The following is a 14206-nucleotide window of genomic DNA, read 5'->3' on the forward strand; positions in this document are numbered from 1 at the left end:
AAGGTTCAAACTTCATTCTTTCACATGCAAATATCACTTTCCAGCCCCATTTGTTAAAGGCTACCCTGTCTCCCTCAAACATCTTAGCATCAGTGTGTTAGAGTTTACAAGACCTTCTATTCTGTTCCATTGGTCTCTGTGTCTATACATAACATTGCTTTGATTGTTGTAGAGTTATATAGTAAGTTTTGAAATCAGAAATGTTGACTATATCAGCTTTGTCATTTTCCAAAATCACTTGGACTAGTTGGAGACTCTTGAAATCCCACAAGAATTTTCAGAAGAGATTTTTTAAATTCATTTATATTTTTATTAATTACAGTTTATTCACTTTGTAGCCCAGCTGTAGTCCCCCTCCCTTGTCCCCTCCCAGCCCCATTGTGGCCTGGTAAGGCTGCTCCCCCTCAGGGGGAGGTGATCAAATAGCCAGCCCTAGTTCATGTCAGAGACAGCCTCTGTTCCCCTTACCAGGGAACTCACTTGGACACTGAAATTTTCTAGTTCTGCAAAAGTCCCCATTGACATTTGAATAGAGATAGCATTAAACCTGTAGATATTTCTGGATGCTTTGAATATATTAACATATTATGCCTAAAAATGGTTCTTTTAACTATTCAGTAAAATTTACTTTTTATATGTTTTTTTTTAATAATAATTACATCATTTCCCCCCTTTCCCTTTTCTCCATATAAACCCTTCCATGAACCCTGTCTTGGTTCCTCTCGAATTCATGGGCCTCGTTTTCTTCAGTTGTTGTTGGTGGTGGTGGTAGTAGTGGTGTGTGTGTGTGTGTGTGTGTGTGTGTGTGTGTGTGTGTGTGTTTTCTTAACTACATCAAAATATAACCTGTTCAGTCCATATAATGTTACTTGTATGATATGACCTCAGGGTTGATGACTGAGATACCAATTGGGGAGGCTCTCCTCCTGGAAACACCATTTTCCCCACTCTTAGCATTCCCCCGTTGCCCACAGTTCTTGTCTACAGTTGAGGCTCTGTGAGCTTTTTCTCTTCTTTGTTAGCATGTCCATTGGTATCTTGGTTGTTCGGGTCTTGTTTAGGCAGCCATGTTGATGAGACTTCATGGTGTAGTAGGCTCTCTGACATTTGTAGAGACAAAATTTCACAGCAAGCTTGCTATTTTTCTGACCCTTACAATCTTTCTACTTCTTCAATGATCCCCATGTGTTGGGTGCAGGATTTGTGTTGGAGATGTGTAATCTGGGACTTGAGACCCCATTTTTGTTGACTGTAATGGTCCTTGGTAGAATTTATTAATGAAGCTACCAGGTCTGGACTAGTCACTGGATGGTTTTAACTTACTAATTCTATCTTTGTTGTAAATTTAGTCAGATCTTTTGAAATTTTTTATCACATTAGTTTATCAAGTTACCCAGTTAACCAACTTCTTTAGTTTGTCTAGTTTTATATCATATGACTTGTTGACATGCAGTTATCTATAGTATTCATTTATAATATTTTTTTGTTTTCCTGTGGCTAGTAATAATATTCTCTCTTTAGCTTCTGATTTTAGTAATTTAATTCTTTATTCCAGGCCTGTCTAACTAAATGTTGACCTTTTTAAAAAAAAAGCAATCATTTGTTTATTAATTTTTTCAACCAGTTTTCTACTTTCTATTTTATGTATTTCTTCTTTACTCTTATTATCCTCATCTTCTTGCTTTTGTGCTTACTTTACTCTTCTCCTTAAGCTTGTTTCATAGAAAACTAGGATAGTAACTTTAGAAATTTTCCCTTCTTTTTTAAATGCTGGAATTTATAATCATTGCTTTTCCACTATGCAGCATATTGGATGAAAGCCCTACATTCTAGCATACTGCATTTTGTCATTTATTTCAAAGAATTTTTTGTTTTCCTTTGCTGTTTCTTCTTTTGCCCATTTTTAAATTGTTTTGCTTGATTGTTTAAGCAAGGCCTCATTGTGGAGCCCAGGCTGGCTTCTGATTCATGGCCATCATACCATGTGAGCTGCAGACTGCTAGGGTAATAAGTATATGCTACCATGTCTATCCCGGCCCATTGTTTCTTCAGTATTTTGTTATTGGGAACTCTGATCTAGGTCTTGTTCTTAGATAATTTTAGGGTTACTTCTTCACAAAAGGAAATGATGAGAACAAGAGATAGTAGATGGCCAGGTAGGCCAGGGCCCCAAAGTAGCAGTTCTGAGAAGTCCTTTATGGAGGCTAGGAAGGACTGCTAGAAGGAAACTTTGTCTTTCTTTATTTCCTAAGTGGTCTTAGCCTCAAGGCTGGATAAGAGCCAGTGATGAAACTGAGAGAAGGCGCCTGGACACTGCGTGAGCCAACTAGACCAGTAAGCCTGGTCCCCTCCTCAAACCTTACCCCAGGTTCTGGCACAAGTGTCTGAAAGGTTCTCAAACTGGCAGCTTCTTGGTACTCTGTTTCCTGGGACCCTTCCTACTATAGGAGCGTTCTCTCTCTCCCTCTCTCCATCTCTCTACCATCTTTCTTTTAACCCCCCTATAATAAAATACTTCTGAAACTCACGAAAAAGAGAAGCCTGCTATTTTTTTTTTTCATGTATTGGTGCAATGCATTTCCTAGTTATTTTTTATTTTATTAAGACAATCTCATATCTAAAACTGGTTTAAGCTTGCCATGTAGCCAAGGATAGCCTTGAACTTCTGATCCTCCTGTGTCTAACTCCCAAGTACTGGGATCATAGGTGTGTTCTCCTACACTTGGTTTATCTGATGGTGATAGGGACTAAGCCTGGGATTATCAGGCATGCTAGACAAGCCCTCTACCAGGTGAGCTATCTCCCCAGCTCCTCCTGTGACTGTGTTTGCCATACCTTGTGCTGCTGAGCTACACTATCAGCTCTTGGTTTTTATCTAATGGTGTATTTTGTTGATGTAAAGTCTTTTCAGTTTAGTGACCCTCATTTTATGACCTACCATTGATATAGTCTGGAGAATATTGCCTGTGTGCTTGAGAAAATGAGATTCCACCGCTGTGGGGTGAACTGTTCTATAGCTATCAGTAGACCTGTGTAACTTATATATTGGTCATGTCTTCTGTCTCCTTGTTGATCTTCTGCCCGGTTACTTTATCCATTACTTAGGGTAGGACATTGAGATCTACTGTTGTTGAATCGTCCATTTCTCTCTTCAGTTTTGTTAGTTTTTAATTCATGTTAATTTGAGACTCAGTTGATATGTTGGTGATTGTTGTATGCTTGAATGTTATATATTGTTGGGGTGTTTTCCTCTGGGGCCAAGATCAGGACATTGGCATTCATCCAGCATGGAGTGAAAAAGGGCTGAGCTCACAGGCCTCCACCCCTGGATAAGGAGCTTTAGGAATATGGTTGATCCCTCCCTGGTGGCTCAATCATGCTTCATCAGATTGCCCCAACTGTACTTGTATGAGCAACAGAACTTGGATTCAATGGTGTGTGTGTGTGTGTGTGTGTGTGTGTGTGTGTGTGTGTGTGTAATATTTTTTTAAGAGGACATGAAGTTAGGAAGGTGGAATGAACCTAGAAGGAGTGAATGGGGAGGATTAAATAGCCTCAAAATACATCGTGAACATATACTAAATTCTCAAAGGAACAATAAAAGTATATTAAAATGTTTTGTCTGATATTTTAGTATTTCATCTCCTTTTTGGTAATTGTCTGAATGGTGCATATGTTTCTCATCATCATCTCACTTTCAATACATTTAAATTTAAAGTATGTTCTTAGCAAGGCATAGTGGTGCATACTGTAATGCTGGCCCCTGAGAGTCTGAGACAGGAGACAAGCCTTGAGATATATAGTAAGACCATTGTTTTTTTAGATTATATATATATATATATTTTTTTAAAGTAGTCATATAATTGGGCTATTTTAAAAAATCTATTTTACAAATATCTGCCTCCTACATGGAACATCTATTTACATTTAAATGTATTTGCTTGTAACTTATTGTTTTTATCTGCTTAATCTTCGTGTGTGTCCATGTCCAGGGGGAGGTACCTGTGTGCCACAGCATGCATGTGTAGTAGTTAGAGAACAACATCAAATGTCAGTCTTCACCTTGAAGCTCAATTAAGACAAGGCCTCTTATTCATTTCTATGTAGACTAGGTTTACTGGCCTGCAGTCTTGCCTGGTGTCTCCTGTCTCTGCCTCCCGTCTTACCGCTGAAGCAGCAGGGTTACTGTATCTGCTCTGTGTGGGACCTGGTAATCTGAATTCATGTCCTCATTTTTGCATAGCAGAATTTTACTGACTGAACCATCTACCAAGACCTGTTTCTGCCTAGTTTTAATTTTCCCCATTCCCAAATGTGTGCTTCTTTTGAAGTCTCTGCCACCAAATTCATTATTTTCATATTAAATGTTATTGAGCTTGAATACTGTATTTTTCATCAAAAAAAAAACAAACATGGCGGTATTCATGTCTAGAAGACTGACTTGTGCCTTTAGAAAACACATTTGTAATACATAAATAAATAAGACATTTGTGAAGAGCATGGTGGCCCATGCCTATAATACCAGCATTCAGGAGACAGAGACAGAAGTATCTGTGAGTTCAAAGCCAGCTTGGTATACATAGCAATTTCCAAGGTAGCTAGGACTAAATAGAGACACCCTGTCTCTAAAAAAATAGATTTAGAAGTAGAAACAAAACCATTTGCTAAGTCTAAACTCACAGATAAGAACCAGTTAGAATAGCTTAATGGTTTTTGACACTAACTCTAGTATTTGTATGGTTCTTATTTGGTTTTGGTTGCTGAATCTTCACAGTGTGTCAGATTTTTTTTCCATCTTTTTGCATGCCTAGCAATATTTGTTTGGATACTAGATAGTGCCAACATTACCTTACCGGGGACTGAGTATTGTCCTATTTACCTAAATATATTTTAGTTTTGTTTCCAACTACAATGAAGGTCTTTAAAAATAGTTTGATCACTTTGAAACTTGTCTTTTAGGTAGGATCAATACAGCACTTCATCTGGAGCTGGTCACTCCCATTGCTGAAGTAAGCGCCCCCCCCATCTTCTGCTAGTCCATGAATAAGAGACATTCTGGCCTGACTAGAAGGGACAAGTGCCATCACTGGAGCTTTGTGGGGCTGACACTGCACCTTCTATAATCTTTTCCCCCCAATTTTTTCCCTTTGTGGTACTAGAAATCAAACCTGAAGTCTTATGAATGCCAGGTATGCAGTCTGCTGCTGGCTCGTATTTTTCCAAATTTAAGCAGTTTTCTTGCTTTTGCATGTCTACAGATACTTGTTCTCAGAGTATAACGTGGCCCAAGGATGTCATAACTCTTGCTGTAATTAATAAGATACTTACAGCAGCATTCTCTCGGTGAGAGTCTCTTCTCTAGTTCCTAGGAACTCTAACTTCCTCGATCTCTTCAGACTCTCAGTTCCAACTGCCAACTCAGGGAGTCTGCTATCTTCTTTCTGGGTTGCACCTTACTGCACCACAATCTAAAATGTGTCTCAAGGCAATACACTGTGGCCAGAATAGGACCACACATTTGTTTCCCATCTCTCGGGAATCCCTGTCACCCATCACCTGGCATCTAAGGTCTTGAGGTCACGTATTTTGTCTGCTTTTCTTCTGGTTGTTTGACATGGGAAAGTAAATAGGCCAAAGGTTATTAGGAGGGCAGCATAAAAGTCCCACAGCATTAACATGTGTAAACCCAATCTTAGAGAGATGTGTTAGGAATCAGGCATTGACAACAGGAGAAGTACCAGAAAGACAGATGATAGACATCAGAGATGCAGCAGCTTGTAGAGAAGATTTAGTGGCACAGACTGAGACTGGCTTCTCGGTCCCACAAAACTAAAGAGATGGAGGTAGATCTATAACTCTCAAAGCAGGGTCAGAGGCAGTTACAGAGAACCTAAAAGAGGCAGGTCATGAAGAACAAGCCAGGACTGACTTGATGCCCAGGAACCAAGCAAACACTTGCTCCTCCTCATTCATGGCCTGTTAATCCAGAATCTGTGACAAGGGTTACCTGGTCCTAGGGAGCTAAATGGACCATCTTGAAAAGACAGGAAATGCTGGCTCTTTCTAACTCAATTCCTACCCAGTACCTGGGTTCTGTTTCAGGTGTGAGCCTCAGCATGCCCTCATGATGTTGATTTCTCTCAGCTGGTTAGTATGATGCCAGCTAGCTGTGAAAAAAAGAAGAAGAAGCCAATTCCTAAATAGAATAGCTCTCTGCAGAGGAGAGAGTGCAGCTGGATCTGAAGTCAACAGCAAATTGTCTTTACTCCTGAGGAATTTTGAAATGTCACCACTTAGTCACCACAGGGTAGAGAACACACATGTTTTCTGTGTGATTCTGCTTTTCTTTACAGTAGCAGATTACTATTGTAGTGAAATAGTAACTTTTTCATGTATATGGAAAACATTGATTTTAACTTAAACATGTAGATAAAACTCATTCTGATGTGAAGCAGAAGTTGCTATTATTGTCATTGGGTTTTGTTTATTCGTTTGTTTTTGGTATTTTTGTTTTGTTGTTTTTTTTTTGTTTTTTGTTTTTTTTTTTTTTTAGACATAGGGACTCCCTATCTAGTTCAGGTTGGCCTCTAACTCAGGACCCTTCTGCTCTCAGCCTTCCACGTGCCGGGGTTGAAGGGATAGTCAGGTGCCAAGCTCATTATCACTCTTTGTGCTAAGTGCTCTGATTGGAGATCCAACATCCTAACACAAATTACATGATACCTACCACATGTATTCTAGGGTTCCTCCAACACCTACCTTTCTGGCCACCATTAGATAAACCCTTAAAGTTTTGTTCCTTCATGCTCAGAGCACTGATGTCTCTAATGTTGTGGAGGCAACATGCTGAATTCTTCCATTCCTTTTCAGCAAGCAGGGAAGGAACAAGAAGTAATGCAAATGGGCAGCGCCAAGGAACGTCTGAGGCTGCTGAGTAATGGGATGCTTCGCTAAGCTTGTGTGCCCCCTTGGTTATGTGCATGTGCACGTGTGCACTCCTGGATCTATGAGTCCTTCTGCTGTCATCTGCAGCCCCCTGGGATGACACCCACTTAATCACTCACGGAGAATTTTTCTTTTCAGAACAACCGGATGGTAATTATTGGCTCTTATCTGCCTGCTATGCTGAAAGGGTTACAACTGTGATCTGGAGAAAAAAAAATCTTTCATGTAGGAAAAAAAAATAAAAATAAAAAAGTAAAACCACCTCAGCACTTCTAGAAGTAGCATCGCTTCTGAGTTGAAAAATCAAAGACAAACCATGGTCTTCTCACAATATTGGCCTGTTGTGCTCACCGAGGTATTATATTTCTAAAACATGCTATTGATGTATGAAAGAGTCAAACTTGATCTAAGAGGAAGAAACTAAGAGCGAGCATTTGACAGTGGAACAGATGTACCCAGATCAATGCTTAAATAACAGATTTTCTTTTATTCACTTTACATTGGTCGTAGCCCCCACCCTCCTCTCCTCCCGGTCTCTCCCTCCCTCCCTATCCCCACTATCTCCCTTCCCCTACTCCTCAGAGAAGGGGAGAACCCCTCTCCATGCAGCCCAGCATATCAAGTCGCACCAGGACAGAGCAAAGATTTGAACACTCTTGCTTTGTGCTCAGAGGGGCCCCTACTCACTGTGGCTCTGCCTGCTCTGTCTCTATGGTTCTCCACCATTCCTCTGTTTGCTTAACCCAGATTTAGAAATACAGGAGTGGACAAGAGAAAGTAACTAAAACCAGTTTAGCTGAGGAAATTGAAGCCTGGGGTGGGAATTAAATCTCCCAATGTTAGCTGAATAAAGACTGTTAGTCCAGTCTTTTCATTCTGTGCACTTTGCTTTGAAAATGGCATTCGCTTATTATTTATTCAGACTTATTGGGAATGAAGCATATCAGTGTCTTAGTTGAACAACAGGGACTCCCAATCTCTGTTCTCCCAATCTCTCATACTCTGGATCTGATCTCAGTACTCTCTGTCTCCTTAATCTCAATCATACTTCTGATCTCCACACTCCAGATCTTCATACTTACCATCTCTGTACTCCTCCTCTCTGTACTCCAGACCTCCATACAACCTCTCTCCATACTCCCGATCTCCAAACTCCTGATCTCTGTGCTCCTGATCCTCACACTCCTGATCTCTGCACTCTTGATCTCAAGGGGGCACTGTTATAGGGAGAATATTATATAAAATGTGTACAATATTCTGATAAATACTCATTACAAAGACATTCTAATCTTTTTAAAACCTAGAAATTATTTGGCATAATAAATACCATAGGATCATTAATATCTTGGATTAAATTTATTTATGGAAGGGCATGGTGGCTCTGACTTAAAATATCATCTAAAGAGGTGGAGGCAAGGGGACTATCTGGTATATGAAGTCAGCCTGGGCTAGAAGGTTCAACCTGTCTCAAAAACTAAACAACAACAACAAAAAAAGTTCATTCGTGATGCTCAGTAACATCGACAAAGAGGAAAAGATTCTGAATAAGAACAACAAAATATTAGTAACATAATCAGCACCAGTTAGAAAACTAATTTTAAAAGTGGACATGTGTCATATACCAGTAATCTCAGTGCTTGAGTGGTAGAAACAGGAGGATACTGAGTTCATTACACATTGACCCCACCAGTTTCAGAATCATCATTATGCCATAACATCATATACTTTGATTAAGACTTGCATATGTCTTCTCTTTGGTCATTAAAAACAGTACTACCTTTCATTTACACTTCATGTAGCTAACACAGAGTTCTTTCATAAGAGAAGTCTACAGTGAGCAGGAAGAAAGCCAGCAGACGAAAGGACAGCTTAAGAAGATAGTAAAAATCTCCATTTACTTCACGTTCTAAATGATTACAGACAAACGCTTTGAGGATACAGGTCTGTTTAAAAGTGTCCCTTTTCATTCTTATATTTGTGTTTCATCATAGACACATGAATTCCACAAAAATGGAATTCCACAGACTAGATTGTGGAGGCCTCTAGGGAAGAGATACGTGTCTAAATGTCAACTAAAAACAAACAAACAAACAAATACTACCTCAGTGGGACTCATGTTCTTAGTACAAACAAAATTAAATACAATTAGTCTAGACAATCACCTTCAATCCACTTAATAAGTTTCAGCTAATTGGCAGTCCCTGACTCCCCGCCAGTTCCAGTCCATACAGATCAGGAAAACTGGTCAGATAAAACCCACCTACTTTTTGCAAAAGAAACAAAGACAGTTGTACTTAGGCTGGAGAGTTGGCTCAGCCGTTAAGAGCACTTGCTGCTCTTGCCGAGGACCTTGGTTCACTTCCTAGCATCCACATGGTAGCTCACAACCATCTGTAACTCCAATTTCAGGGGGATGCAATGCCTTCTTCTGATTTTGGTAGGCACCAGGCACACACATGGTCCCTGTGTATACATGCAGGCAAAAATGTATACACATAAAGTAACTCTAATAATTATAAAGAGAAGAAAATATTCTTTACAAAAGTACTACTTACAAAGAACAATGTGGTAATAAGGCTTGATCCTTGAAGGTTATAGAAGACAAATGAGATAATGTCTAACATGTGTTTGAGTTGCATGAGTAAAAAGGCTCTATGAACACAGGAAGTATGAGAGTGCAAGAAACCTTTGTGTCTGAAGATTCCCTGTCTTCTGAAAAGCATAGTAAGTATTAAATAAACTTAAATAAAGTTATTAATTAAATAAACTTACAAATGTTTATGTGGGAATTCTTTGTCAACCTCAGCCAAGATATGTTGAAAAGTGTTGGTATTTCCACCATAACAAATCCGAATCTTAGCTTCAGATGAAAGATTTCCCAAGAAAATTCCAACACAGAACCATGACTATTAGGTAATGCCTTCACACTAGGCCAGACTTCAATGTCAAGTTCAGCTCTTGGTCAGTCTTGCTTGCATAAAAAAAAAAAAAAAAAAAGCAGTCCTTGCCTTTCTAACATTCCAAAGGGATTCCTTTGCCATCCTAAATTGACAACTAATTAAAAATTTAAAAATCACAAAGCACATTATCTTTGGGTATCCCCAAGCCATCAAAATATAGTCAACAAATCATATATCAACGGTGACCATATAGTGGATTTTCATAACTTAAGAGCACAATTTAATGACATGCAAACATTTATCTTGCTTCTTCATGCTAGTCTTTTCTCTTAAAAGTATACAAAGTCCTATTTCTTTCTTTGTCATCTCTCACACTAAACAATTATATAAGAAAATTAATTTTCATAAATCCTACAAAATAAAAAAAAAAAATGAGACACAGAAGTTAGTCAAGAGTTTTCCTGATGAGGATGTCAAAAACATTTGGTATATTCTCTTCTCACAAATGCCTATTGGCCAATAAGCTTCCCATTTGTAGTTCAAAATCAGTATTGTTTCATGTCGTAGAACTTTACTTGATGACATTACCTTCTTGTACTCACTGAATCTTAAACATTTTCTAAAATAATCAAGTGGCAAAAATTGTCTTAGGAAAAAAACAAATGTCAGAGATGGAAAGATTAGGCTGATTAAGGTCTTGTCCCTATATAGGTGACTTTACTTAACAAATATTATGACAACTGGTGGACAAGGGCTATTGTTGACCTTCTCAGATACAAAGGAAACCTTTTCCTTCAAAGAGCTTACATTCCAGTATCAAGGTTCCCAGTGAATACTAGAAATCACTTGAGGGAGAAAGTGAGATTATAAAAATGATCCCCAGGTGCCACCTCAGACTTCCTGAGTTGGGGATTCTAGAAACAGAACTCCAGGACCTAAATTTAAATTTTAAATGTAAATTTAAAGCATCTCAGGCAATTCTATAGATAATAATGTTTAAAGACTATGGCACTGGTGGTTGAGAGGCACACACAAAATATGTCAGGAAAAAAATCATTTGGGGGATTTTCTTTTAGAGACATCTAAAAAGAAAATAAAATATTTTTAAAAAGGAAAAGAAACATTAGAAAAAAAAGAAAAATCGAGTTCACCAACCTGAAGCCTCCGCTGGGTAAGTTGGAGTTAGAATCTTTTTTATATCACAAATTCCTTTTCTCTAGAAGCGGAAGCAACTTAATGTAGGCTGATATTCCTTTCATGGAATATATAAGATATTCAAAGCACCTTTAAAGTTAAAAATATATGTATAATGTGTGTGTGTAGCATGACAAACATTTGACTAAGGGTAAGATGAGACCTGTTTTCTGATTTTAAAAAAATCATCAGAAAAATATAATTCTGACAATCATATAGAATAAAACTAAAGAGAATCTGGTTTTGGTCTAGGAATCTTAGCTCCGAATATTGAACTATAATTTCTTCATCCTCACGGGAATTAATTGTGAAACAATTTAATATAGTTGGAGGGTTTTTATAACTTGTAATTTACAGAAAACTGAGATATTCTCAGCCTTAGTTTCCTTAGGGGAATCAAAATATGACTGGATGTGAGATTGAAATCAGGAAGCTTCAGCTTCCTGATCTGAGCATGCTTTATGTATGTATACAACATGCTATTTTCTACAGTTCACAAAACTGCAAAGATTTGTCGACTCGTTAATGAGTTTTTTCACTATGAACAATTTATTCACGCCTCTGGGTGGGGGCTCAGCTTGCTCATCTGTAAAATGGGTACCAGGCTGTGTCTTATTAAACCAAAATGTCCAAGGCCTTGCAAGAGCTTTCTAAAATAAAGGGGTTTATTGAGCCATTACAGAGGCCAGGCAGAAAAATAAATGACTAGGTGCAGGGGCAAATTCTACGACACCCGCCATCGAGGCTAGGTGGCTAACTCCCTAGACTTAAAAAGCCAGCGTGCTTTACTTCTACAAAACATTGCTACTTACATGTTATTTCCATTGATTCAACACTGGTTTCTGATAATAAGGGTGAGATTGCCTGAAGCAATGAAGGTTTTGTGATGGAAGAACAACTAGAGAGGAAGCCAAAACCTCTGGGTTGGTTCTGGCTTGCAAGGAGGATACACCGGTACCTACGCAGTCAGATTAGATTTGAGTGACGCTTTTAATGCACGTCCAAGAACATTTAAAAAAAAAAAAAAGTGTTTTGTTCTTTGGGGCATGTGGCTTGCTACCTATTAACCTCCCGTATCATTTCTCTTTTCTCACATCCTCTGGGCCTTTGTTATTAAATGTAGGACATCTCAGAATTTTTCTCTTATCAATCTGTCTTCCTGGTCTAGGCTCTTTCCACTCATCCATGACGCTTCCCACACTAGTGCCTAACTGAGGTTTATGTGGGAGGATCACATGGGATAATTTTTGTAAAAGTGCTCCGTAAGCTGTAAAGCACTATACAGATGAAGTGGATTATTATTAGTCTTTTATAAAACTCAGCCATAAAGACGCAAAGTGACCCAGAAAAAAGGAAAACCGGGTAGGCAAATCTGAAGTGCATCTACTGTGTTGGAATACAGCCTTACATACACAGTCGGGAGGTTCTTAGTAAGTGCCCAGGGAGTGAAGAAACACTCAGAATACAGATTTGCACCTCTGTCAGGACTGATAGCAAGAGATGGCTTTATCCTCCCGTATACAACCAGAATGCCCCCAAGAGCATCAGGTCTCCGCTTGAAAGTCACTTGCTGTGAAAGAACACTAAATGCTTTTCATAGGACACTGCCACCACCACCGCCTGCCTACCCCAGAGAAAGATGAAATGGCTTTATCCTTACCTGCAGTCCTTCAAAGGCAGTCTGGGAGAAATGGCGGAACTTTAGTAACAGTGAAACTTTGTCCTGCATCTGATTCACAGCTGATCTACGCAACTACCCCCACAACTTCGGGAGGAGGTAAGGTCTATAGAATATCGGGCTCCTGAGATCTCTGTTTAGGATCTGGAAAGACAATTTTCATGATACTTGATTTTTAAGCCAAACCAGATTCACCCTCTAATACTCTCCCCACCCAACACAAACAGGAAAGGAGTTAGGGAAGGGGAGATTATTTATTTGCTGAATAAAACGGCTCTCTATAGAATTCTTTGGTCAGTTTCTTAGGTAGGATCTGACTCAAATTTAAATATTCCAATTATATTACATACAACTTTTGACATAGACATTTGTAGAATATGGTAAACCCATACTGGGAAACATCAACCTTAAAAAATGCAGGAGAAAAATATTTTCTTCTGGGTGGACCTTAATTGGCCCCCCCACACCAATGGAAATATATTTTTATGCTGGGTGACATTTCCAAAATAGGATTTTCTCCCCATTGTTGAGATGAAGCAAACAAGCTTACTTTCAGAGTCACAGAAATGCCCAACTGTTAGGGGAAAAAAAAAATGTTTTCCACTGGCCCCTTGCCTGTCTTTTCCCTGGGCAGCCTTGCTTGTTGGCTCCTCTCTCTAGGAAGGCCCCTGGGGCTGCCTGGTGGAACTGATTGTAAAACTATTTTGTGCAGTAAGAATTAATGCCTTCAGACTCTAAGAGACCACCCAGAACATGACCGATCTTTGGCAACTGTCTACTGTTTACCCAGTGCTGTTTTAGCTGTTCACTGAGTAACTGACCCTGGTTTCTGAGTCTTTATTTGAGAAGACATGCAGGGTGTATTTCTTCTTGTAGTTTGTTACTTTAAGATGAAAAGAGGAAGAAACCTCTCCTCTCATCAAAAACCTCTTTAGAATTTATTTTTACCAGTTTGTGTTCTGGGAATACAAGAATTGAAGAACCAAGCGAGACCGTCCATCATAGAGAGAAAGATCTAAGGGAACAAGCGTTTGCTAGAGGCTTTCAACAAAGACTGTCCCTGGGCCTTTGGCATCAGGCCACCCTAGGATGGTAACCGTCTCTAGCATCCACAGAGGTTGTGGGGATCTCGGGTAAGTTGCTCGGTGGCTCAGGGACGCAAAAACTCCTACGGAGCAGACTTTGCCTCAGCTCAGCCTGCTGCGCTCCTTTCCGTGAGCCCCGTCTCTATACACTAGAAGCTCAATAAATGCAGACCCCAAACTGACACTGGGCCCCAGCGCTGCATTCCGACTTGCGAGGGTTTATTCTAACCCGCTACCTCCTCACATCTGCTGAGGCCCCAGAGCTCGGCTGGATCTCCAGCCGCAGGAGAACAACAATCGGGAAGGCGGTCTGCCGGAGACACGACGCAGAGCCCGAGAGACCAGGGAAGCAGGAGGCGCGGGCCACCGGCCGGGGGCCACCTGACCCCGGCGCTCGGCTTGAC

At 39.7% G+C, this 14206-nt stretch overlaps 1 long non-coding RNA gene across 2 annotated transcripts; it reads right to left on the reverse strand.

Moving 5' to 3' along the window:
* Nucleotides 1–7481: 7481 nt before the first annotated feature.
* LOC129686875 (uncharacterized) lies at nucleotides 7482–14177 on the reverse strand. Of its 2 annotated transcripts, XR_008721708.1 has the most exons (4): nucleotides 14047–14177; nucleotides 12700–12861; nucleotides 11001–11129; nucleotides 7482–9408 (listed from the first exon to the last, which is right to left on the reverse strand). It is a non-coding gene; the product is annotated as an uncharacterized LOC129686875 (long non-coding RNA). The 2 variants fall into 2 exon arrangements; XR_008721707.1 differs by lacking the exon at nucleotides 11001–11129.
* Nucleotides 14178–14206: the final 29 nt, after the last annotated feature.

This window comes from Psammomys obesus, unplaced genomic scaffold (assembly GCF_907164565.1).
Source record: "Psammomys obesus unplaced genomic scaffold, mPsaObe1.curated_primary_1811, whole genome shotgun sequence".
NCBI lineage: Eukaryota > Metazoa > Chordata > Mammalia > Rodentia > Muridae > Psammomys > Psammomys obesus.